Consider the following 25,008-nt stretch of genomic DNA (forward strand, 5'->3'; position numbering starts at 1 on the left):
CCACCCCAGTTAGTGACCACATACTATGCATGCACAAGTGTTCCACAGATTCAATTCAGTTTTCCTCGAGAGTAAACCCACTGTAGGAAAGCTAAACTGGCTTTCTCTATATTTCCAAGATCTTGGGTCTGAGGTAACTCAATGATTATCTGCTCCTATATGAACTGATTGATGCTCAATATTGTGTGGTGAAATCCTGAAGATTCAGTGGGCGGTAACTGGGGATCAGGGCCCCACTCTAGTGGCACCCCATTGTAGAATGCCCTTCCAACCCCTGTCCATCTGGTTACAACATTTCTGTTCTTCCAGTACCAGATAATTATAAACTTTTATTTTTTTTCTCAGGCTTTCAACTTGGTATGTTGCTTTATAGCTGCCGTGTTTATATTTTATTGGAGTTTCTCTGCTGCTGCAACAGGTTTTACTCCCCCCCCCCTTGGGTACAAGTTGGAGTAGTAATTAATTAATTCATTAAAGTACAGTCATACCTTGGGAGTCAAACGGAATCCGTTCCGTAAGTCTGTTCGACTTCTAAAACATTCAGAAACCAAAGTCAGACGTTCAGCTCCCAAAAATAATTTGCAAGCCAGAACGGTCACTTCTGGGTTTTTGGCATACGGGAGCCAAAACGTTTGAGAACTAAGCTGTTCAAAAACCAAGGTACGACTGTACAGTCGAACCTCCGTTTACGTAACCCTCTGGTTATGTAAACTTCAGGATGTGCAAACCCGAAAATATTTTACTGGTTTTTGTCATGTGCACATGTGCAGAAGCGGTCTGTGCATGCGCAGAAGCGGTCCACCAGTTGCGAAAACCTCAGGATCCAACCGGACCTCCTGAACGGATCCCATCCGCAAAAAATCCACTGTATATGGATTTTTTTCTGTTTCTGCTAGAAAAAGTGGAGTTGTGTTCACATATCCATCATTACTAACCCTTCATGATTATCACAAGCCCATCCATTTTACTGGAGTTTCCCCTGGCATCATGGAAATGATGGGGTATTTCGCTTTATACAGTTAGGATTCAGAAAAGGTATGAGAATGGGGTCTTTCTTTGGCATATAACCCATACGTCAGTGTATCACCATTATTATAAGTGAAGCTGCCAACCTTTTTCTGGCCCTGCTCCTATGCTTTTAACACAGCCTGACAAGCAAAAATTAAGCATGTGAATTCCTCCATCACCACCAACCAAACTTGTCTTCTAAGTTTCTACAAACCATGCTGCTGTTAAAGACACAGAAGCAGAGCCATCAAAAAGATTAACTTATCTGTACTCATTTGGTGCCTAACTAAATTCTGGGTGCCAAAAACTGGGCTAAATTCTTAATTTGAACAATAATAATAAAACCAGTGTGAGGTGCACTTCAGAAATTATTTGCAAAAACTAGAAGGCTGTTTTAATATGCCCTATAACTAACTATGTTTGTAACTTCAAATTGCTAAATGACTTGGTTCTGCAGTCCACTGCAGATCACGTTTTAATCTAAACAGGATAACTTGTATATTGCCCTCAGAAGTATCATTACTGTGAAAAGGCAGGTGGAGTTTCTAAGTGCATATGGACAATTATTATAGCATGAAATTTGTGTGCCATATGGAAACGGTATACAGTGGGTGAATACAATACCACTAAGATGCGAAAACTAGGAGGGCTGTCTTACGATCAGACTAAAAATCACAATATCAAATCAATATCAAAGATATGGCAGAATTTCTCTTGCTGAGTTTATGTGAAACACAGACTAAGATTAAAAGAGTAGACATATTCTATACTTGCAAATGAACTGTTCTTTTTAACAGATAATTTTACGGAAACCACATGGAGACCATTTGAGACAGCCTTGCCGTTTATAGATAAAAGTCTTCTTATGAGGTGGAAAACTGGACTGTGTAAACAAAGAATCACCACAAAAATGAATGTGCAAATTAGACCTCAGATCTAACCATGGTGCAGGTGTTTGAAACAGATTCCCTACAGGATAAAAATGCCAACGACAACAACTGCTCAGCATACTGGCTGCAAATGAAGAATGGCTCAGCCTGGTCACATGCAGAGTTTCTGTGCTGCTACTAGCTGTTTCAAGCAGCTTCTACATAAGGGGTTCTTTTTATCACATTTCTATCATGACCTTCTACTATGGAGATTAGGGTTGCCTACTTTATCTTCACCACATCCCTGTGAAGTAGCTTAAGCAGACTGCTTCTGTTTTAGGCCACAGCTATTGAGCAAGCTTGGCCAAATAAGAATTTGAATTTAGGTTACCCCAATCTACATACAATATCCTATCTGCTACTTCAGACTGGTGGTAAGATACAGGCCAACCTATACCAGTCCATCTAAACCAGCATCCTGTTCTCACAGTGGCCAACAAGATGCCTAAGTTAATACCACATAACACCGGTGGTCTTGAAATACCTACTGGTACATTGGCTCCCAGTATGTTTCCGAGCACAATTCAGTCTTGGCACTGACCTTTAAAGCCCTAAATGGCCTCGGCCCAGTATACCTGAAGGAGCGTCTCCACCCCCATCGTTCTGCCCGGACACTGAGGTCCAGCGCTGAGGGGCTTCTGGCGGTTCCCTCACTGTGAGAAGCGAAGTTACAGGGAACCATGCAGAGGGCCTTCTCAGTAGTGGCACCCGCCCTGTGGAACGCCCTTCCATCAGATGTCAAGGAAATAACAACTACCTGACTTTTAGAAGACACCTGAAGACAATCCTGTTTAGGGGAGTTTTTAATGACTGATGTTTTAATGTATTTTAAATCTTTTGTTGGAAGCCACCCAGAGTGGCTGGGGAAACCCAGCCAGATGCACAGTGTATAAATAATAATAATAATAATAATAATAATAATAATAATAATAATAATACTGCATGAATCAAACAGAACTCTCCCCACTTACACTCCTCCAGCAACTGATATTCAGAGGCGCACCACATCATCATCATCATCATTATTAAAATTTATATACCGCCCTATACCCACAGGTCTCAGGGAGGCAATTTCTATTATTCCCGCTTCCTTCTGCAGCCCTTGCCCCCAATATTATGTAATGTGTTCCAGTGTTTTGTTGACTCTCAGGAAGCATTATCCAGTGTTAACAACTTTCAAGTCTGTCCTCTTCATATAAAGGTGGTGTGGGCATGTGCATAGCTTAGTTTATGCAAGGCTGTAACCAGTAGGGAGAGAAGAGTGCCACAGCAGACCGTATTGCTCCAAGATAAACAAGTATTTTAATGTAGTAATTAGCTCACATATTGCAAGATAAGCAAAAGGCAACTGAGTTACTCCAAAATACTTGGGAGTTTAAATTTTATTTGATTAAACTCAAATATATGTCAATATTGTTGGAAAGTGGTCACCCATTATATTCTGAATTTAAATAAAACAGGCTATTACATCAATAAATGAAGAAAATGATATAAAACTTTGAGTACCCCCCCCCGCAAGATCAGTTTACCATAACAATTTTTTTCTCCTAAATGACTTTGTTGGGGTTGGTTTAGCAGTTACCAAATTTGGGAGAATGGCGTCGTTTTCTATGAAACTGGAAGGGATCCTGACATATTCCTTTTTCAAGAGGTCTTTGGCAACAAAGTGGCAGCAGTTACAACAAATTAACATCAAACAATAAAAATGTCATAAACATGTAGCATACATAATAAATCCAACCAAGTCTAAAAGTCTCACAGATAAAAATGAGTAACAACTACTGTCTCTTTAAAAAATCAGTTTCTCAAAACATTGCTCTCATTACTGCTGCACATTTTGCCTCTTAAATCAGAAGTATAAATGAAGTGACATTTACATGAATGCAGCAGTATTTACTTACTAATTTCTCGGCTCCTCTCGCCTCTCTTCCCCCTCTCCATCCTTGCCCAACAAAGGAAACTTTTATAATTATTTTGGAGGTCTTAAATATATTTTTGGTGCTTTTACAGATGTTCACACTGTGCATTTAGCTACACAAAACTAGTATCCCTGAACTGTCAGGCCAAAAATACCACAGAACTTAATGGCAAGTCTCACTCAATAATTTATTGGCTGGCTGCATTAATTTCCTGCATCTGAACTGTTTCTAATTCTAAGTGTTGAATTTAGAATCTGGAGCCAAGTGGTATTAGAAAGGATTTCAGTATTTGTGGACCTCCATTTTAAAGAAAATATAAGATCATCCCCCCCAAAAAGAAGCAAATCAGTGAGAATGAGTTAATTCAGTATATGGATATGTTCACTTGCAGAAAAATTGCAGGCTGGGCTGCTTATTGGGAAGTTCTACTGAATTCAATGGGGTTTACTTCCAAATAAACATACAATTGACCTATTAAAAATGTATCTGGGCAAATATGTTTATTTGCATGTCTAGTTTGCCCAGAAACTTGTTATCTAGCATATCGAACAAAGCTTCAAAAGGATAACAACTAGAGTCTTTCAGCATTTGTATAAAAGTAGCAAATAACAATTAAACCTGTGTAAGTAAAAATATATTTCCTAGAATGTTGACAATAGATTGCATTTTTAAGAATGGCAGCTTAAATTTAAAAAAAATCCACACATCTGAAAGAGCATAAAGAGAAAACCGTAAATTACATACTAAGTCCAGCTGTTAAATGTTGGCATTTGGTCTTTTTCTTCTTCTTCTTTTAAACAACAACAAAAAAGTTCCAAATCTGTTTCCTTAAACCAAGGAAATGTGGGAAAAGGCCATCCTGCCAGTGGAAACATTCAAAAGCAGAAAGCTCATGCTGCGGTTTCTTGCCGAGGCAGCAAACTTTTCTAAAAGGGGAGTTACTGCCAACTCAAATACTGTTTGCTTTCACACCCAAGAACAAACTGTGTGCATGGTGAAGGCTTCCTGAGGGCTCAGTGCAGCTGGACCATGCTGAATAAAGGTAACTAATGTCACAGCTACTGTAAACTTGTTCTCATTTTTCTATCAGCAACTTAGCATCAATGGAAACAAGAGCATTATTCTCAGAGCCCTTTCCCCTTCCACAAAGGAGTCAAGTCTATCATTGGAGACAAACTTTTTCTAAAGCAAGGCTAAATTGAAACACAACCAAAGGATACGACTAGAGCATAGGTTTAATTGCATGGGCAGGTCAAGCTCTGATTCACCTCTGCAGAACGATGAATTTTGGTATCTGAATGCAAAGTGTAACTGTAACTTTCCTAAGCAGGAAATGCAAAGGGAGGGTTTCATTGCAACCTTACAAATTAAAGCCAAAGAACACTGCCAAAACAAACATAATTACTGGGAGGGTTCAGCTCTGTGAAAGAACTGGCTCAATGTCCCATTACCACCATTTTATATGGTATACTCAATCTGAGCCAGAATAATGAGTTCTTTACTCACTTGAGTAATCAAACTAAAGCCAATGGGACTCACTACTGTAAGCAAAAAGGCAACAGCAATCTGTAGACATCTTGCAAACTATTACATTGCCTAAGAGATGGAACAGCATTTAGCAAAAGGAAATACAATCTCTCTAAAAAATACAGATGCAACATACATATTAGAAAGAATGTACCACAAAAGCAAAATTAAGATATGAATTTTTTTGAAACAAATTGTTTTCCTCTCAAAGAAGCATTTGGAAATCAGACTGTAATATCAATCAAACATAGTACGGTAGTAGCTTTATCTATTAATTCACTCTGAAATCAATAGTTATTTAGAAATACAATGTAGGCAAGAATGAATGAAAAGATCCCTACATCTAAGGAAGAGGGGGGGGAACCTTAAATGTTATCAAATCCTGCCTTTCCTTTCCTAGCCAGCTGGCACAACCAGAATCAAACACAGTTAATCATTTTAAGGAAGAATCCTTTTCAAAGTAGAAAATCACACTGTTTATTCCAACATTCCTACTCAATGTTTTTTTTTCTAATGTACTATTCCACAGCACAAAATACCAAAACGGCATGAGACATAAATATATGTTTATGAAGGAAACTACAAATCTGCAGAAATGACAAATTATAATATACATCTGACTATCTTACATATGTGCTCAAACAAGGCTCTATACATTTACAGTACTACCTAGTCTGATTACATACGCTCAAGAACAGCCTTGACAAGTTAGCAGCCTACTGGTTTCCAAGTGCTATTAACGTAATTTTTTAAAGTTACAGTTTACATAGTCAGATTAAAGCATGTCAAACGGAGCATTTAGAAGCAATCATCTCTCCTTCTGAATCACAAAGAACGGGGTAGGGGTGGGGGAATCCCTACGATTCCTTGAAGACTATAGAGTCATTCAGAAATTATGTCTTCTCCAGTGCTTCTCTAATGACTGGTACTGTGTTGTTTATTTCTTTCATCACTTCCTACCTGGTCTGGTTGCTGGTGAAAAACCAACCAGGAAGCCACAGGCACACACTTCAGTCTCTTGCTTTTTCAGGCCACAATTCTCCAATGTTAGGTAGCTGCCAATGTCCTTGCAAGCCAACGGAAAACAGGCCACAAGGTTCAAGTTAACTGCAGAGTGTTACTACACTGAACATCTGGTCATGAATGAATGGATTGCCCACTAACTCTCTGCATTGGGAAGCTGATGAAAAATTCAACATTTTCCTTGTTGGCACAGTTGTTTTGGAGAATTCTCTAGAGCTTCCTGAATTATATGAAGAAAATTTCACTGCAGCAATCTATATCTGTGAGAACAGCTGGTGTTGAAAGGGATCTGCTGCTCTCTGCGTGCTGGGGGACCTCGTGTTGGATCATGATACTTTTGCTACATTTGTCCTTGAAAACCTAGCCCTACCTTTGTGGCAGCAGTTAAACAAAGTGACAGTGATGCTTCTTTTCAGTTGCCTCTAGCACCACAAGGCAGGAAAATAAACATCAGAACGGAAAAATGTTGTACAGCCGATTGTCAATCAGCATGACAAAAGTTCCTATAATAACAATTGTTTGTTAGATTCCAGGTGTGTGTGTGTGTGTGTGTGTGTGTGTGTGTGTGTGTGTGTAGAAAGCTCAGTGATAAGTAGTATAGTCACAAGATTGAAACATGTTTTTTCTTGCCCCTCTTTTTTTCTACAATTCCAGTGCCAAATCCCAGTAATCTCCATCCTGGTAAATGAAAATAAACTTTCCTTTTAATATTGTAGAACCAGGATTAGAATATTGGAATGTTTTGCTGAGCATCAGACCACCTTGAGCACAATCAATATCTGTATTACATGATATGCTTTATTAAGCTAAATCACTCAAAATCTTGGAAAGCAGCGTTACTGTTAATTTCAGCAGGGAAAAATAACAGCCCACAAAAACGTAAAATATTTTAAATAAATTACCTTCTTGATAGGGTAATAATAATAAGCCATATACTGTTCTCTTTCTCTTTCTCTCTCTCTTTTTAAAGGAAGTGGTAAACTTAAGTCATGCTAAATTTAGTCTATTATCTATGCAGCATAAATTTCACTTCTGTGTATAAATGATAACTTGCATATTTCTCCATGGTAACTAAACTATGATTAAAACAACAGTGAAACCAGCCTTCAAAACCACCTGTTTAACTAGGAACAATCTAATTTACAAAAATACTTAAACTTCAGACATGTCATAAGAATCTAAATCACATTTTTTCCCAGTTGAAAGCTCTCTTTTCCATGATCATATAATTGTAAAATACTTGGCTTTGGTTGGTAATCATTCTTCTTTTAAAATAGTGTAATTTCTCCACACATTGTTCAGCCTAACACAAGTGGTATTTAAGATTATAAAGAATAAGGCTCTAATAACCCTTTCCAAAAAGGAAGTTATTTTGTGCCTTTGAAAGGATTAATTTACCTAGAATGTATCTTTTTTAAAAAAAACAAAGTGGCACAAATGAAAGAAATGGGGAGGAAACATGCTGAAACTAAAATTCTCATTAGATAGGGTAAGACACCTTTAAAAACCATATTTCTCTCGAGATATCCTTGCAATTTACTAATGAAGAAATTGACTGTTTTTATGGGTCAAATTAAAGAAATAATTAGAATATAGCCAAGGATATCAAAAAGGTAGGTCTAAGCAGTATTTTCTTATTTAATTATAAAACATAAAAGGAGATTTAAATATTAATTATTCTAACCAGAGAATTAAATATACCATTTAAATGCTGAAACCCCTTTTAGTAAAAATAAAATCATATGTCACATATGGTATGAAGCATATGAATCACATTCACGACACATACCTCAAGAGGTCTCACAGAAAATGTGAATGAAATTTAAAAACTGATCACTATCCTTTGGTCATTTTCACATCACATCATATCATATCTGCAGCCAACTGTCCAGTATTTAAGTGACACTGACTCCAGCAATAGTATGGCAATGGTTGTTAAATATAATTCAACATGATTTACGAATATTGATTGTTTTTAGAAGTGTGGTAGCTTGGGCTTTCCTACAGAACTGTAGCCATTTTCCAGAGAAGTTGTGACTCCTTTCCTTAATGCTTTCGCTATTTGCCTTGAGTTGGGCACGCAGAAGGGTGCCAACCTTCCCGCTCCCTGTCAATGCAGTGAAGGAAACCGTGTGCACCACTGCTTGTTTTGTTTGTTCCATGGATCTTTATGACAATCCTACATTTTCTCCCCCAATCTGTAGGCTTACTTACTATAATCCCCTTTCTTTTGAACTGATTGCCCCTGGGCCAAGTACAAAGTAAGCAGTGCCAGCTGAAATAATTTTGCTTTGACTTAGGCTGAAACCCTAAACATACTCACTATGAAGCAAGTCCCACTGACAATCATATTTGGGAAGACACCAGCATAGTTTTGTAGATCGGTGGACGGCTGAAGAATCCTTAGTACAAGACAGTGGGATTACTCGGTGGTGCAAAAGTAAGTACCGTATTTTTACGTGCAGAAGACTATATCCCCCCCCCAAAAAAAATTAAGTTTACAATTGGGGGTCATCTTCTACACGGAATGTTGCAATTAAACATATAAATAAATACATGCCGCCATCCATATTCCCCCCCCCAGCCTCCCCTCACAACAGTGGTACCTTGATTTAAGAACTGCTTAGTTTATGAACAACTTGGATTAAGAACGCTGCAAACCCGGAAGTATGTGTTTTGGTTTGTGAACTTTGCCTTGGAAGCAGAACATGGTTTGCTTCCTGTAGAGTGTGTTCCATTTGTAAATTGAGTCCCCCTCTGATATGGGGAAAGCACGCCTTGGTTTAAGAACGCTTTGGTTTAAGAACAGACTTCTGGAACAGATTAAGTTCGGAAACCAAGGTACCACTGTATTGGCCTCACAACAAACCTGGTCTGGTACTCCCCCCCCCCCAGCAGCCCCCACTCTGGACACTGTCCCTTCCACCTGGTTCCCTCAGCCGCCCCCTGGCTGCCCAGACCCCCCCATTCCCCAAACGCACTCACTCAGACAGCTCTGGCAGTCACAGCTCCTTGATCAGCATTCTCATATGCCGGCGCTTGTGGAGTAAATACGGTACATACCGGTACCATAAATACTGAGACAAAAGTGCAACACACAAGCGGGAGAACTGGAGCTACAGTGGAGTTACACTGAGCTGATAGAAGCAGCCGCCATTACACAGCTTGCCTCGCTGTTTGATGTTTAAATATACGGTACTAAATATACCGGCGTTTTGAATATTTAATAAAATATTTATTACTTAATTTTGGGCTCAGAAAATAGGGGTCATCTGATACATGGGGGCATCTTATACACAGAAAAATATGGTATTTGTTTACACATTTTACAGCCATCGCTTCTGTGCGTTTTTCATGGAAATTTGCATGCTCCCTTTCACAGTTGTAACTTGTATACCTTAGTGTGAAAATATACCTAGCAGGTTTTCCTCCCATTATATGAAGCAAGTTTCACACCATGCATTCTACAATACATATATGCAAGCTGAACAATGGATCAACCTAAGTATAGGTCCTTCACTTTCCATTCTTAAAACAGTTGTAAAAAAACAACAACCAGAAAACCCTGGGGATTGAGGGAGTTAGGTACATTAGTGATTACCATGGGCTCTAACCAACAGAGGCAACCAACAACCAACTTTCATTGTCTTGCCAAGAACACACACCCCAGGCTGCAACCGGGGCATTTTTAAACCACGTGTGGGTTTAGGAAATCAAAGGAACTTTTAAACCACCTTTACCATACCTTTTTCAATTGGTATTGTCTCCTGGAATATGTCTCCTATGATAAAAATAAATAAAACGGGGAGACATATATTGGCCCACTACACCTTTCAGCAGCATGGTTCTAAGGAAAGAATAGCATTTTTTACTGTAGGTTCACTTTTACGGTAGGATTCCAAACATCTGATTGTCAGAAATAACTCCTAAATATATATTTCCATGTTCAAACCAAATTCAAATGATGACATTTAGGAGGTTTTGTCATTTCCAGATTCAGGGCATCATCCATCAGAAGATATTCCAAGCAAGACCCATTGAAGTGAATGAAAAACAGTAGCTAGTGGAGAAGCACAATACCTTGCACAGCTCCTTCATTGAGATGGAGGATGTGCAGGATAACTTCTTCATAGACTGTGCCCTTAACCATTATGGTTCAATTCCCTGATCCCCCTTGCGACTGGCATAAGCACATTCAGAAATCAATCACTTGGGAAGCAGATGTAACCCTGTTACACTAATTAAACTTTGTTTTGCATCAGAGTCCTGCATTTACGGTGTGTGTACAGTATGTAAATTATACAAATTACAAGAAAAGTTGATTAGCGTAATTCAAATCTCAGTGCAGTTACTAAATTTAACAATGAATACAAATTATACTCAATCAGTTCATTGCTACAGGGTATCTGTACAACGTGCATCACAAGATTCAAAGAAGCATGAGCTAGAAACCAAAGAAGATGCGTGATAAATGAGTTAGTGATGATCTGCTCCCAAAGGATTTGAAGGTAGATTCAGTAAGGTGGGTTTTTTTAATCCTGATTTTTGGAACTGTTTACATCTGCCAAATGTAATACAAATAGGAATCATAAGTTTCACACTGAACCATTCTTTAACTATAAAGTTACATAGGCATTTGGACTGAGGGTTATATCCAGTACTAACCCCACTCAGAGCAGGTCATTAATAGAATTGTAGAATTGGAGGGGACCACGAGGGTCATCAAATCCGAACTCCTGCAATGCAGGAATTTACTACCCAACATGGGGCTCATACCCACAACCCTGAGATTAAGATTCTCATGCTCTACCCGACTGAGCTACCCTGAGGTCAACTGAAATTAATGAGCATGACCAATTTAGGTCCATTAATTTCAATGGGTACACTATAAGTAGAAATAACATTGGCTACAACCCATTTACTTTATAAGGTACCAGCTCTTTCTGTTGAATGTGGCTGCTTGTCTACTGACATGATGAGCACTTTTTACTTGGGGTCAAACTACATGCGGCATTAATTATGTTTGCTCAAGAATGCAGGATTCTGAGCGAAGGATTTTATCAGGAATAGCCAATATAAGGCCCCAGATCTAGATCTGAACCCTAGATTCAGTGTAGGGGAGGGGGCTTTAGCGCTTCGCCCACATTCTCCTGGCTGTGGTCTCAAAATTACCTGGGCAGTAGGGGTGGGGAGAAGGATGTGTTTGTAATTTGCATGGGAACAAAACTCCCACCCCAATGACAGCTTCCCTCCTTCCCATGCAAATTTCAGGTGCAAGTGGCCTGATTAGGATTATAGCAATATGGGTTAGCCAAAGCTCACCTGAGAACTATGTTAGTATCAACAGTAAGAACATAGGTTAGCCCCATGAAGTGCCAGGCATATATAAGAAAAATGTGTTCCACTTTGGTTCTACCTCAAACTATGCATTCCACAGCACTGAGCCAATGACACAAACAGTTCACCATCTCAAGGCACAACCAATGACACTCCTGCAGAAAATATCAGTGACTGAACTGAGACATAAGGTTGGTTACAGGTAGGTAGCCGTGTTGGTCTGGATCGAAGTAAAATAAAAAAATTCCTTCAGTAGCACCTTAAAGACCAACTAAGTTTTTATTTTGGTATGAGCTTTCGTGTGCATGCACACGAAAGCTCATACCAAAATAAAAACTTAGTTGGTCTTTAAGGTGCTACTGAAGGAATTTTTTTATTTTACTTGAGACATAAGGGTTTGTTAGATTCCATTTTTATCCCACTTTTTTCCTCCAAGATGCTCAGGTACATGGTTCTCCCCCTCCTCATTTATTTCCCCAAACAATCCTGTGAGGTAGGTTAAGCTGAGAGGTAGTGACTGGCCCAAGGTCACCTAGTGAGCTTCATGGCTGAGTGGGGATTTGAATCCTGTTCTCCCAGGTCCTAGTTAATACAAGGACCTTGAACTTAACACAGTAGCAGATGGGCAGCCCAGTGTTACATGTCTGCCATGTGTCCCCATGTGCAACCACATTCTGCACCAGCTGGAGCTTCTGAACCAGGTCAAAGGGCAGAGCACATTGCAGTAGTCCAGCTTCAAGGTTACAAATACATGGGCTAGAGTGGTCAAGTTATCTCTGACCAGGAACAGCCATGGGTGGCGAACTAGACAAAGCAAGTAAGATACTCCTAACCACAGAGGATACTAAGCTGATTGGGAGTCTTGTACGATCCCATAAGTGTTGCATGAGGAGAAAGAACTTAACAGGAAGCAAGAAAAGTGTTACATGGGTCAAATACTCAATAAGGGGGGAAACCCACTATTTCCAAAAATTACTGAACATACTTTAAGATTGCAATAAGTGATATTTTATTTATGTTTCACTTTCCAATCCCTTTCTGATTCCCCCCTGATCAGCGGTAATAGAACACCACGAACACTGAATGAGAACCTTCCACTTGTTTATTTTGTCACATCTTTAATCCACATTTCAACCAAGACACTCATGGTAGCTTGCACAGAGTTATCTTCATTTTATCCTCTCAGCAACACAGAGGAGTAAATTAGGCGGAAGAAACAGTTATTTGCCCAGGGCCACCCAGTGAGCTCTGATTTGAACCTGGGTTTTCTACATCAAAATCGCGCACTCTCATCACTGCACCTCACCAGCTTCCTCACATCAGAAAATGTTTCTCAAGACATGACAGAAAAGACATTCACAGTCCAACAGACCTCAACAAAATGTTATTATTTTCCTCTTTAACACTTTCTCACACTATTTAAATTCAACCATGAATTTGTATACAACAATAAAACAACCAACTAGTTTGCCGTGCTCCTGTGAGCAACCATGTCACTCACACCAAGAACCACTGCTTATAATGTTCAGATATTTCATTCCTATTTCACATCACTCAATTAAGTCTTTCTGTATAAAAAAGCTTTTAACAACCACATCTGGTCTTTAATAAATCACTGCACTTTGTCTTCCTGCCAAAACTCCTCCTTTATCTAACTTACATCTTCATGAGGAGATAGGAAATCACACATTATGGTGGTGACAAACAATTGTAATTATGTCATTAGTAGCCATTTAGACTACAAAGGTTCTCAAAAAGGAAATATAATGAACAATAAGAAATATAGGATAATACATTGATCACAGTTCTAATCCGCTTTTTACTTCACAAGTGTAAAAAGCTGGCATAATTCATGGGCACAGCAGGCAGTAATAGTACACCACTTTATGAACTATGCAGCTATTTTATTCCCCTATCTACTTAAAAATAAAAAAAGCTTTTAATAGCTTGATTTAGACATAAAAGTTATTTATGATGCTTCTTTGATTATAATATTTACTTCTTGAACTTTCTATAGAAGCATTTCTTTCTGAGATACGAATACAAACTATATTATCAAATACCTCTTAGTAAAGAACAGCTTTGCTGCTAAAAGTAAGTGTAGGAGAAATGTCAGGATAGCCAAAGAATTTTTTTAAAATGTCCTCTATCATGCAGTAAGAAAATAAGCAGGCCATATGCAACTGGTGGTTCATGGTTTTGAAATTTTACATCTTTCTTTTACTAGGGATCTGCCAAATCCAACAGGGCCAAAGGACCAGTTTACACAAAATATCCCACTCCTCTACAGCTTGTATCCTTAATCACAAGGGGAAACTGCCTATCCACCAGGAAGTACAGTATACAGAGGTGGATCAGAGCCATTTCCAAAATCAACGCTACACTTTTCTTGAGCTCTCACGGTAACAGAATTCACAGCTGTGTCAAACCCCTTCCCTCTTAGCAATCCTAGATTCTCACAATTACATCTCCAAGCTCTGTATTGGTCAAAGAGCTCCTGCAGCTGATCAAGTATATGGAATTGATCACACAAATTGACCCTTAGTAGATCAAACCTATCCACTGAAAGGACAAATCCTGAAGCTGAGGCTCCAATACTTTGGCCACCTCAGGAGAAGAGAAGACTCCCTGGAAAAGACTCTTGATGTTGGGAAAGACTGAGGGCACAAGGAGAAGGGGATGACAGAGGATGAGATGGTTGGACAGTGCTCTCGAAGCTACCAACATGAGTTTGACCAAACTGCGGGAGGCAGTGGAAGACAGGAGTGCCTGGTGAGCTCTGGTCCATGGGGTCACGAAGAGTCAGACACGACTAAACAACTAAACAACAACAACAACAAATCTTCCAAAGGGTAGCTTATGTGGGTCATGAAACAAGTTTTTGTTATACCCACATTCTGAAGTTATGGCCAAGTATGAGGATCTTTCCACAGAACAGTAGAATTTTAACAAATCTAATTTAAAATACCTCTATTGTTTTAAATTATATTACCTGCCAAAATGCCATCTTTAGGGATGAGGAGGTTAAAATATAAATAAACCCACAAGTGTTAATGTAGAGAAGATGGGTAGAAGAAACATACAGTACATACATCCAGACGTTCTACTTCAATAAACTGTATGCATGTTTCTATGACAACTCTGACAAAGTTCCAAGTTCTGTTTATTTATGAAGGATGTACACCAACTTCTTTCTAAATTTTGAAATACTATGACTATACAACTTTAACCATGATATAACTGGGCATATCATTCTTCTTTCCATTAAACTCTTAACTGGTGTTTTGTTTAGATAGTAACAGAAGTTCAGTATGCTAAATTTCTAAAACTAATGCAGATGTCCATAGTAACTTTTTCTAATAGATCACTTTAACATATCAATAAACTTATTTCATCACTGACAGTGGCCATCTACATGCCTCTGAGAAACTCACAAGCAAGTCATACTGATGATGACTTTTTGTTCATTCAATGTACAGGCCCTGGAAACCTGTAATTTGAGTTCACCATGTTATCTGTTAGCTACCATGGCTAGCAGATTCTCAGCCTCCTAAAACAAGAATTATTTTACTTTTATTTACTTTTAATTTAAATTCACATTGAAGTGAACTTAAGTCAGGGGTGGGAAATGAATCTGGCCAGCAGACCAGATCCTGACCTCCACAAGCCATTCTGAGTAATCATCCGATGTCACCATGATATTCGGTTTTCCTTTGCCCAGGGTTTTCCTTTGCCCAGGCAACTTGAAATCAAAGGGAAAGGAATTTTCAGGTGTTTTTTTTTTTAATGTTTGGTGGCACCTGTAAATCCTGCTTTGGACAGGAATTGTTTCCAAGCATAAGCTCCCAAGCGGGAGATTGGAACCAACCCAGATAGAGTTGCATTTGGGTGCCAAATTAAAAACAGTGTTGAATAAATGTTCGTCTGATGCTGCATCTTTACCTGCACAACACCTAATATCATATATTAATCGGGGGGGGCAGGTGTGCATGGCTTGGGGAAATGGCCTTATTGACAAATTAGGATGCCCCCATTTGGACCTCTAGGCCAGATTCCCCACTGGTGCCTAAAGGATTGGAATTTAACTTTTATTCCTCATTTCTGAAACATGTCACAAGCAAACCCCATTTAATTTTATATTTTTCACTATTGGCTACAAACTGCCACAGAAAAACCTTTCCTGTGTTTGGTTAAATCTGTTCAGCATCATTTTCAAAGCCACTTTTTTACTGTTCAGGAAAATTTCAGTATCTAGAACACAGTCAGAGGACATTAAACTACTGAATGACAGGCTAACGGTGATGTTTCTATCAAGTCTATTATCCCTCTCCTAAAGGGCACAATCTACAACCTGCTTGCTGGACTAAAAGTCTAATGATTACTAATATGCTGTCACACAGATTTCCAGTTCAGAAGATCAGCTTTCCATTGTGAATCCCCCCCCCCAAAAAAACTCACAGCTTCCTATGTCTCCAATAAATCCACTATTCACTATTTAAGCTGTGAAATATACTCAACTGGATTATTTTTTGAACTTAAAAAAAAACTATAATGAACATTTACTTGGTTCTACAACCTTCCAGAATTAGAAGTCAGAAAGAATGTTTTATCCTCCTCACCTATAAAAGAAAGCAATGTCTTCCATCAGTTATTTAGTGCATTACCCTTGCCCATCCTGGCTAATAAAAGCGAGCCAGGAAGGGCTGGGCAATGGGCTCCGCGGGGTGGTAAATGCTTCCCTCTATGAGGGAGTATTCCCGGACCCGCTGAAAGAGGCGATCATTAAACCGCTTCTTAAAAAACCATCTATAGATGCGGCTAATATGGCCAACTATCGCCCAGTCTCAAATCTTCCATTCTTGGGCAAGGTGATTGAGCGAGTGGTTGCTGAACAACTCCAGGCACACCTGGAAGAAGCGGACCATTTGGATCCCTTCCAGTCGGGATTCAGGCCTCATCATGGGACTGAAACTGCCTTGGTCGCACTGGTTGATGATCTCCAGCGGGCTAGGGACAAAGGTAAGAGCTGTTTCCTAGTCCTGCTGGATCTCTCAGCGGCTTTTGACACCATCGACCATAACATCCTTCTGGACCGTCTAGAGGGGTTGCGAGCTGGGGGCACTGTTATACAGTGGTTCCGCTCCTTCCTCCTGGGCCGTGTTCAGAAAGTGGTGGGGGGGGATGAGTGTTCAGACCCCTGGGCTCTCACTTGTGGGGTGCCTCAGGGTTCTGTCTTCTCCCCCATGCTTTTTAACATCTACATGCAGCTGCTGGGAGAGATCATCAGGGGGGTTGGGCTGGGTGTTCATCAGTATGCGGATGATACCCAGCTCTACCTCTCTTTCAAATCAGAACCAGTGAAGGCAGTGAAGGTTCTGTGTGAGTGCCTGGAGGCGGTTGGAGGATGGATGGCGGCTAACAGATTAAGGTTGAATCCTGACAAGACAGAAGTACTGTTCATGGGGGACAGGAGGCAGGCAGGTGTGGAGGATTCCCTGGTTCTGAATGGGGTCACTGTGCCCCTGAAGGACCAGGTGCGCAGCCTGGGAGTCATTTTCGACTCACAGCTGTCCATGGAGGCGCAGGTCAATTCTGTGTCCAGGGCAGCTGTCTATCAGCTCCATCTGGTACGCAGGCTGAGACCCTACCTGCCTGCAGACTGTCTAACCAAAGTGGTGCATGCTCTAGTTATCTCCCGCTTGGACTACCGCAATGCGCTCTACATGGGGCTACCTCTGAAGGTGACTCGGAAACTACAACTAATCCAGAATGCAGCAGCTAGACTGGTGACTGGGAGCGGCCGCCGAGACCACATAACACCGGTCTTGAAAGATCTACATTGGCTCCCAGTACGTTTCCGAGCACAATTCAAAGTGTTGGTGCTGACCTTTAAAGCCCTAAATGGCCTCAGTCCAGTATACCTGAAGGAGCGTCTCCACCTCCATCATTCTGCCAGACACTGAGGTCTAGCACCGAGGGCCTTCTGGCGGTTCCCTTGTTGCGAGAAGCCAAGTTGCAGGGAACTAGGCAGAGGGCCTTCTCGACGGTGGCGCCTGCCCTCCGGAACGCCCTCCCAACAGATGTCAAAGAGGAAAACAACTACCAGACTTTTAGAAGACATCTGAAGGCAGCCCTGTTCATGGAGGCTTTTAATGTTTAATAGATTACTGTGCTTTATTTTTCTGTTGGAAGCCGCCCAGAGTGGCTGGGGAAACCCAGCCAGATGGGCGGGGTATGAATATTAAATTATTATTATTAAATTATTATTATGATGGAAAGACTTGGGCTAATACAGAACTAAAGTCCAAGAACGTTTAGTTTTCTATGAAGCGTCATGATGATCCCAAACCAGAATGTCTTGGAACAAGTAAAACCAGACAGGTCCAGCTAATAAAAGGTACAATTTCTCTTTGTCTTCCTTCAGCAGCCATGGATTCAACTTTCTGCTGGCTTGCTAAAATACTTCAAAGTATATTTTCTCCTTTGAGGATCAATATTTATTGATGTTAATATGAACAGAATGAGACTGACCCTCTAAACTTTGAACTTTGATAACTAGTTTATACATTGCTGTATTTTTTTTGCATTGTTGTTTGCACATTTCCATTGGTTCTCCTAGCAAAATTGATAATGGTAGCTTTTAATAGGCTCAACAGTTGGGGACGTGGAGTTGCTGCAATCTATAATGATTTCATCTTCCACTCTAGGCCTCCTATCTAGCCTGGCTCCAATTTTGTGTGGTTGTATGTATTGCTAGGCAACAGGAACAGATTAAACTCTTCCAAGATGATCCACCATTTTAATTATTGGCTCCATTTTGCCTGAAAGTGGTATACTAAAACAGAGGTCTAAGGGACCCAGGTGGCGCTGTGGTTAAACCACTGAGCCTAGGGCTTGCTGATCAGAAGGTCGGCGGTTCGAATCCCTGTGACGGGGTGAGCTCCTGTTGCTTGGTCCCAGCTCCTGCCAACCTAGCAGTTCGAAAGCACGTCAAAATGCAAGTAGATAAATAGGAAGGTAAACGGCGTTTCCATGTGCTGCTCTGGTTTGCCAGAAGCGGCTTTGTCATGCTGGCCACATGACCTGGAAGCTATACACCGGCTCCCTCGGCCAATAATGCGAGATGAGCGCGCAACCCCAGAGTCGGTCACGACTGGACCTAATGGTCAGGGGTCCCTTTACCTTTACCTTTACTTAAAACAGAGGTCTAGTTAAAAGGGGCAGGAAAACAGAAAGTACAATAGCTATCCTCCTCCATTAATACAGACCATGAAAATATGTCCACCCTTTACCGGTATTCAACAGTCCTGGGACCTCCAAAATGTTCACACACATCCCAAATAGATTCCCAAAGAGGAAATGAACCCTGCCGGAAGCACTGCACAACCCATTGTGAATTGAATTTGTACCCATTAAGATTAGCAATCCCTGAGCCCCACAATTTTTACACTAATCAACTATGATCAGCTTTGCAAAGATTCCAGGAGAACCCATAGCTTGCCAGAGCTTGTGCTGGCCTTTCATTGCCTCAACCAAGGAAAGTATTATTTCATGCAGGGCTAAAGGGGACAGCAAGTTTCGGATCTGCTGTCCGCTAACTTTGAAGACAAACCTAGAGGGGCTGGGGCACAGCATAACAATGGCATGTAGTGGGCATCTTGAAACATCTTGTTTGATTGAGATTCTTCAATTACTGACCCTTTGCCATGGAGAAGGTTCCAACATTCCCTAGAGTGGGTGGGGGGAGAACCTGCCACTTCACAAAAATAAAAATTGTAGATGACCTGCAAGCCCTGGAGACCTAGGCTAGGCAAGCCATTTATATACCCCTCTTAGAAGCCATTCTGTAGAGAGGAGGGAAAGGACTGACTGTGAAGGGTCAGTAATTGAACTGTAGAAATCACGGAAGAAGAAGAAAATTGCTAAGCCAAGATGAAGGAGTAAGAGGAGCCAAAGGAGAATGTGAGTGCTTTGTCCAGGAAGGAGCAAAAAACTGAAGAGCAGCCAGCCTATTTCCTGTAAAAGCTACTCCTGCCTTCGTCCACTAGAAGTGCAAGTAAGCCCAACTCAGTGATGCCACACTGACATGCAAAATCTAGGGTGTCTAGCCCTTTGAAAATTAAGTAACAACTCAAGCAGTTCTGGTGTCCGGGTGCCAAGGATGACCTCCAGATTCACAACAAACCCCAGTAGGAAGAGCACCCCTTCTACCTTCTTCACACTGAATAGGTAATATTTGCGCTCCAATTTCCTCCCTACAACTCTAATTCTGCTTCCTTTCTTGTCACTCTAACTCTCCAAGCAATCCATGCTGCTTCAGGCAAAGTGTTAATTACATTTTTTACTCCTTTGTCTAACCCAATTCACCTTCTATGTTTCTATAAATAAATACTGCTTAACATTTTATTGGATTTTTATTGTATTTCAGTATTACTTATTTACTTTTTTCATGTGCTTTTTATGAGTGTTACTTGTGTGAAATGCTTAGAGATTTTGCTATATTAAGTGATACATGTTATAAAAATAAACAAAAATAAATATATCTATTTCCTCCGCATCTCATTTTCATTCTCCAACTTTCCCCAGTCAGTTCCATGCTGCTTTAATCTGTCAGCCTTTCCCATCTCCCACGTCCCCTGTAGATTTAAGCAAACAGTTGCCAATCCAAGCTAAATGCTATGTACCCAGTCTGTCAATTTTCAATGAAAAAAAAAAGGAATTCCCCTTCCCTCCTCCTACGCACCCTCTAGATCTCTTCTGCGGGTTCCTCCAACTCTCTGGAGCGGATTCCATGAGTTTCACTGTGCAAGTGAAAATTCTTATCCTGATGGAACACATTAGAATCATAGAATCATAGAGTTGGAAGAGACCACAAGGGCCATCCAGTCCAACCCCCTGCCAAGCAGGAAACACCATCAAAGCATTCTTGACACATGCCTGTCAAGCCTCTGCTTAAAGACCTCCAAAGAAGGAGACTCCACCACACTCCTTGGTGTGTGTGTCCATTAATTGGACACAGCTCAGTTACTCTAAACTCTGGCTTGTTGCCTCATTGCTACCGGTAATTCCCTAAGAAAAACCAGTTGTGGTGGTGGTGCACCATGACCCTTGTTCAGAGGTCTGAGCTCATGTACATGTGCAGTATAGTACTTAACACATGTAGACAAGGACACAAGGTTACAAGAGCTAATGTGTCGTCCACCCTGCTGGAGTTTACATAGGTGGCTTGGACTTAGTGCTGGAATGTTGTTTCAAAAAGGAAGGTATTGTTCAACTCAAACCAGAATATAACAAAGGCCTTCTGGAGAAAGTGACTGGCCATAGAAGAGGTGATGGTACAATTGTTCCTCAAGAACCTTGTTTGGACATAGAATATCTGAACAATGATTAACTAGCTATTGTTAATTAACAATTATCAACCTCTGCCTTCTGGATTAGGTGCTTAAGTAGGCATTTGCTATAGCATCAGGCACTCTTGAGATGTACCTCAACCATCAGCTAAAAAGCCTCAGAACACACAGAATACCAAAATTATTATTATTACTATTTATTTATTTATTTATTTATTTTTACCCTGCCTTTTTACCTGACAGCACTCAAGGTGGTTTACATATAAAAATAAAAAGGTAAAGGGCCCCTGACAGTTAAGTCCAGTCACAGACATATAAAAATAAGAACTACTAAAACCTTGAAAAATCCATCATAAAATAGAATTAAATATTGATAGAATTAAAACTATACACATAGATACATATACATCTATCCATACATAATCTGTTTAAAACATACCAATAATTATAACGAAAACAACATGGCATCAGCTCTTTAACATCAAACATAAAGACTGAAGAAATATACAGCTAAGTACCAATAAAGCTAATGATGTTCACTTTTACATTAAGCCCACAATTTACACGCGACACATTGGACATGCCAAAACCTACTTCTGCATAAGTATGCAGAGGATTGTATAGTTAATATATCAGGTTACGATTGAGGTCCAGTGAGGTCCAGTGCCGAGGGCCTTCTGGCGGTTCCCTTGCTGCGAGAAGCCAAGTTACAGGGAACCAGGCAGAGGGCCTTCTCGGTAGTGGCACCCGCCCTGTGGAACACCCTCCCACCAGATGTCAAAAGAAAAATAACTACCAGACTTTTAGAGGACATCTGAAGGCAGCCCTGCTTAGGGAGGCTTTTAATGTTTAATCGATTATTTTATTTTATTTTTCTGTTGGAAGCCGTCCAGAGTGGTTGGGGAAAATTATTGTTGTTATTATTATTATTATTATTATTATTATTATTATTATTATTATGTAATAACCACTAATGTAAATGGTTGCTAGTAGTTGAAATGCCTTTGGGATAGTACCCACATCAGTCATCCACAGCCACCCTTCTCCATACCCAAGCCATTTCCCACTCTTCAACTATGCAACAGTTTTGTTATTTGACCATCTGAATGTTGTTGGACTATTTTTATAGCCAAATGTTTCATTGCTATGTGCAAGGTCACAGGTAATAGCACTTACCATTAATGCTGGCACAGTGGTCACTAAGCTCCCTTCTTTCTTGGCACAACAATTCATAGGGACCTTTAACTTTACATACTAGCATTAGCAGAATTTATGTATCCTTTTTATAGCCTATTTCAAAAATGCTGGTCATGATGTCAGTATTCACATTTCTGACCCCTGACAAGTATGAATTAGACAGATGCCACCAACTCCTGTCATAGGCCACCTATGTGTCCAGATAACACAAATAATGAAATCCCATCAAGGGCTTTCCAATTGCTTCAAGTCAATTTTGTCCCACAAGTTCACTTAAAAAAAAAAGTCGTTTATGCATTAATGGATTCAGAAAAATAGCTGGTCTATAAAGTTGCATTTGGTGTTATTTTTAAGACTGCAGTGTGTGAAAAAGATGTTCAGACTTAGTGAAGAAAGAATTGACCAGGTTTCTAAAAATATTGTAGAAAGCCATTAAGCCAAAAAAAGGGAAACATAATTGTTGACTTTTAAATATGCAGGCAAAAAAAATCACAGTAAATAACAATAATTTACTTGGAATATTGCTTCATACAGTGTTTCACAGAAACCTAGCATACAATTTTAAAGAAAGTGCTGGCAAATTAATTGTATACTTTCGCCTTTTATGTTCAAGTCGCATATGAAAAGAATAACATTTTACCCCACATTGAGTACAGTACCATAGACTGAATATGGGTTTCAGCAGCATCAATCGTATCAACTGAGATTAGATGAAAGTGCATATACGATAAAAGAGGCATATAACTCTTACACTTTTACCTTGTGGCTAACATGGCAATTTGCCTCCAGCAGCTGGGTACATCTCAGATAAATTCACGTCAGTATTCTATTGCGAATATGGGTGGACAAATAATCATTTTCCGAATGCACTATTGCTTTTGCATCCTGATGATGGTATGGACCTCTTGCATGCATGTGCAGACCTTATTTATTTGGGGATTTTTGTATTTGTTTTGCTAGGGGCTAATGTACACATGCAAGGACTGTGTAGCTGACTACATAAAACTTGATTTGTGAACATGGTGACCTATTTCCAATGGTCAACATTATTTAATATCAACCATTGATAGCTGTTGTCCCTCTTATAAAGTTCAGGAACCATGCTGCATGTATGCACTGAGAAACAGCTGCTGCACTGGATACTTGAATATAGGTCTTCTGAAGGGCTTGACATGCAACGGAGTGTGAAAATATGAGCTTTGTAAAAAATAATAATGAAAAAACATGCTCCATTGCAAACTGAACCCCTTCAGATAGCCTAACTCAACAGGGTTCCTCTCAGTGACAATGAAAATAAACACTTATCTGAATCTGCCCTGAGGTGTGCCACATGCATGACACAAGCCAGCAATTTTACTCGTGTTCTAATCACAATCATATCTGATACCATTTAAAAGCAACATTTAACAAAAAGAACAAACCTGGCTGTCCTCACTTTTCAGTCACTGATTGTCACTGTGCCATGTTTCAGGAGGAGTTAGCTGTCAGAAAGAAAGAAAGAGAGAAAGAAAGAGAAAAAAAGAAAGAAAGATCAGTTCAAATCCAAATCTGTCCTTCGGAATGTTTCCTTTAACATGCATATTGAATTGATTAAATTTCATTTCTGTTCTTTGGAGTGTGAGGGTTTTCTTCCAGTCTTTTTCCTCCTCCCTTCTCAAACAAAGCTACTTCCAATGTTCTGAGGGCTGGAAATTAATAACCCTTCTAACTTGGATCTCTCCTGGTAGCCACCACCCCTGGCAAATCGCTATTTGTAGTTTCACCAAAAACAAATCATGCGTCTAATACAGCATTTAAGAGACTGAAATAAATCCATCCCTTGCTACCCTATCATCTTAAATGTTGCTATGAAATTTGAACACATATGGCCAAAACCAAGAGAGCCAGATACATTATATAATTATCTTTTCTATTTTAACCTCCTAAAAATGAGATTATTCTGTTTCTTAAGGCTTGGGGAACCTTTTATAAGGGCTACATCCCACAACTTAAGGACAGCGCTAAATAAGAACATAATATTTTAAATACTTTTTTTCTATTACATTTTAAGAAACAGTGCATGGCTAAATCACAGAAGAGGACCCCAACACCTCCCTTCCTGGCAGAATCTTTAACATAATACCTTCTTGGTAATGTCATGTCATAAACAGCTTTTTTAAAAAAAGAAAAGAAAAAGGACTACACGTGAACATTTTCCATTATCTTTGGTGCACTTTACTACAGTTTAATGTGCAACGCAAAAAGATCACAGTCATCTAAATGTTGCTACAAGAATTATCTGTCTCACTACAGTTCAAATGCTTTGTTATATGCTTTCTACAGTAGCCTGTGTACATCCCATTCTTCATGTTATCCAGTGATTTAAGGGCCTCTTTTGAGGACCTCAGCTTGATCACTGTCCTTTTCTTCCTGTCAGGAAAGGGAGCAGTCAAGCAGCGATCCTGCTTTCTGCTACTGATTCGCTTCCCTACAACTTGCATTAGACGTTATTAGAGCGGCTCCCAGCAGTGTGTAGTTAAGAGTCTGACAGTGTCCCCATTAGAAAGCCATTTTTCTTATAAAGGGTTTTGTAAATTGGCTATGTTAATGACTACAGAAAGAGGAATTTTTAATTTATTTTTCACCCCTAAAGGAATTATACATTTCTATTCCTATTTTTTTGTATCACAGCAACAAACAGCAATAGAAAAAGAGATAGAAAAGAGAGAAAATAACTTA

General features: G+C 39.8%; 1 protein-coding gene across 18 annotated transcripts in view; it reads right to left on the reverse strand.

The window, feature by feature from the left end:
* Window positions 1–25,008, reverse strand: part of FOXP1 (forkhead box P1) — a 548,710-nt gene that overhangs the window by 364,598 nt on the left and 159,104 nt on the right. For 16 of the 18 annotated variants that reach the window (XM_060271348.1, XM_060271340.1, XM_035106646.2 and 13 more), the window contains one exon: window positions 23,712–23,771. The exons of the other annotated variants lie outside the window; for them this stretch is intronic. The gene's annotated coding sequence lies outside the window, so the exon portion shown is untranslated. The remainder of the gene's footprint in view (window positions 1–23,711; window positions 23,772–25,008) is intronic. 18 annotated transcript variants of the gene reach the window in all.

Source organism: Zootoca vivipara, chromosome 2 (assembly GCF_963506605.1).
Source record: "Zootoca vivipara chromosome 2, rZooViv1.1, whole genome shotgun sequence".
NCBI lineage: Eukaryota > Metazoa > Chordata > Lepidosauria > Squamata > Lacertidae > Zootoca > Zootoca vivipara.